At 37.7% G+C, this 2,642-nt stretch overlaps 1 non-coding gene across 1 annotated transcript; it reads right to left on the bottom strand.

Moving 5' to 3' along the window:
- Nucleotides 1-550: 550 nt before the first annotated feature.
- On the bottom strand, nucleotides 551-622 carry Trnam-cau (transfer RNA methionine (anticodon CAU)). Its single transcript has one exon. It is a non-coding gene; the product is annotated as a tRNA-Met (tRNA).
- Between the last annotated feature and the right edge of the window lie 2,020 nt (nucleotides 623-2,642).

Raw genomic sequence — 2,642 nt, 5'->3', positions numbered from 1 at the left:
ATATTGGTATAGCATAAGTATTTATAGCTTTTGTCTTATTTCTTGCTGTCAATTCTGTTTTCAGTATTTTTGTTAGTCTTTGTCTATATTTTTCTCTTAGTTCTTCTTTAATATTTGTATTATCTATTCCTATTTTTTGTCTGTATCCTAGATATTTATAGGCATCTGTTTTTTCCATCGCTTCTATGCAGTCGCTGTGGTTATCCAATATGTAATCTTCTTGTTTAGTGTGTTTTCCCTTGACTATGCTATTTTTCTTACATTTGTCCGTTCCAAAAGCCATATTCATGTCATTGCTGAATACTTCTGTTATCTTTAGTAATTGGTTGAGTTGTTGATTTGATGCTGCCAGTAATTTTAGATCATCCATGTATAGGTTGGATAGTGGGTTATTATTATTATTATTATTATTATTATTATTGCAGAATATGAGGTAACTGTTTCCTTTCTGATTTTATGTATTACAGTCCTCCGACTTACTTCTAGCTAGCATCCATTAGGGTATCTACAACTGCCACGCATCTCTTAAAGAAAAATGGAAGTAAAATTTTAGCAGAGCGTGGTTTCGATCCACGGACCTCTGGGTTATGGGCCCAGCACGCTTCCACTGCGCCACTCTGCTCCACGTTGTACCCAGCTTTCTCCATTGATTATACATAAACCAGTTCCCCTCACACAGGACGGCGTCAACACCCATGCTTCGGTTTGTAGGTGTGCTTACGGACGGCTAACAATGATCTGTAGCCCTGCCTGCCTCTTCATATTGCTACATAGTGAGCAGATGACTATAGAGAGAGGCTTGACTTACAGTGCACACCTAGATATCTGGAGTAAATAGACATAGCGTATTGCGTTAAACAAGAGATGATCCCATTGCAAAACCATCAGCCATTAGGTACGTACTGTTGCGTAAAGGTCTCCCTAAACGGCCATACTCTTACGGTCTTCGAACCTCACGCGTACATCTAAACTCAGTGTGAAGGAACGATCCAAAGGATTAGATTACCATACTGTAAATTCCAGAACGAAAGGAACTGAAGTACGTGGGTATTCTGAGGAAATCATGAGGCCTCCATTTTGTATTGGGACAATAATATTGTCTGTTTTCTGTCTACTTTTGTCGGCGAGCTGCCAAAATTTAAAGTCAGAAATTTTAAGAGAAAGGAGGGAAAACGCGGAATGGTAGCTGGTTCTGCCGCTGTTTGTGTTTACAACCCACATATGGGAAATGTAGATTTATTGGTAACACTGGCAGATGTCGTATAGAGATTAGATACAAACAGTGGTATTTACGGTACGTTTGTTTTTGCATCCTATTGGATATAACTTTAAAAAATTTGTGGATTCTCTACAGAAGGGTGCTCACTGGAAATCGAACAGCACACATCCCAGTGAACCAAAAGAAGTTTGCAACTGAATTGTCTGAAACTGTTTCCCTGCTTGGTCCTGGAATAAGGAAGTGCGGCAGACCAGCTATCACAGATCCACAAGAGAGCGACACAGTTGTGTATAAGGGGTCATCGTTACCTCCAAAGCACTATGGTGAGATCCCTGTAATCACTGGTCAGTGTGGAGTGAGCAGAGCGCAACGTGCACACTCCGTAATTCCAAAGGCTCACCTGTGTCATGTGCGAGAATTGCGAAGGAGACTTATGTTTGAATACAGGCAAAAGTTGCTTTCTTGCGTTCCATACTATCTAAAGACTCGTGCCAGACATCTATTGTCGATAGTACCATTAACGCTTTCATAACTCTGTTCATTTCGTGCTTAAAACTATATTTTTATACTTAACAAATGTGTATTAATAGCGTAAATTGCACACAGTAAGTGCGAAGTGTAAAGCAAAATACAATTTTCTAGAATAAAAAATGTATCTTTTTCAACATTTTTCCTGACAACCTTGAACAAATTAAAGTAAAAAAGTTATGTGGTGTCCCACAAATAAAAAAAGTGCGGAATGAAGAGTTAAATACATCAGCTACATGTTAGAAAATATAATATTCTGTTAAAAAATTATAACCCATTGCTGTAACTGTCTGGAAAATACATGAACGAAGTATGTTCGCAAGTGCACAGAAAAAGTAACGTTTCTGCGTGTACCTTTCTAAATAAATATTTCTTTCACTTGCTAATTTAAACGTTACAGAGAAGAACATCCTCTATAATGGGCGGAAAGTTCTTACTAGTTCTGAACTGCAGCTAGTGTGTGGTCTCTAAGTTTAATGACCGAGAAATGGCGATGAAAATTTCATTAACTGATATATGTAAAACTACCAGAGTTGCGTTGTGCGTCGTGTTCGGTAGCTTTTGTACAGTACATAAATGTCTTTGTAAATGATAGGATTGGCGTTATTATTGGTAGCATTGGTAGCGAAAGAAACATAAATGAGTGTGTGAGAGCCGACGACTTCTCCCTAATTTTTTGTTTGTTTGTTTCGTTTACGCGTAATTAGAGCCGCAGTACTCGATTTTAGTCCACTGCTTATTTTATATCCTTACAAAACATAAATTACTCTTTATGCAGATTTTCTGCGCTTTTACGTAACCAAAACAATTACTTTTGATGCAAGAACAGTACATGCCAAACATAAAAACATCTTTATAATTTCTGTTGTTTTTTTGTACTCAATAGGAAGTCCAT

This window comes from Schistocerca cancellata, chromosome 10, assembly GCF_023864275.1.
Source record: "Schistocerca cancellata isolate TAMUIC-IGC-003103 chromosome 10, iqSchCanc2.1, whole genome shotgun sequence".
In the NCBI taxonomy this organism is placed as follows: domain Eukaryota; kingdom Metazoa; phylum Arthropoda; class Insecta; order Orthoptera; family Acrididae; genus Schistocerca; species Schistocerca cancellata.
This window is presented reverse-complemented; position numbering and strand designations above follow the sequence as displayed.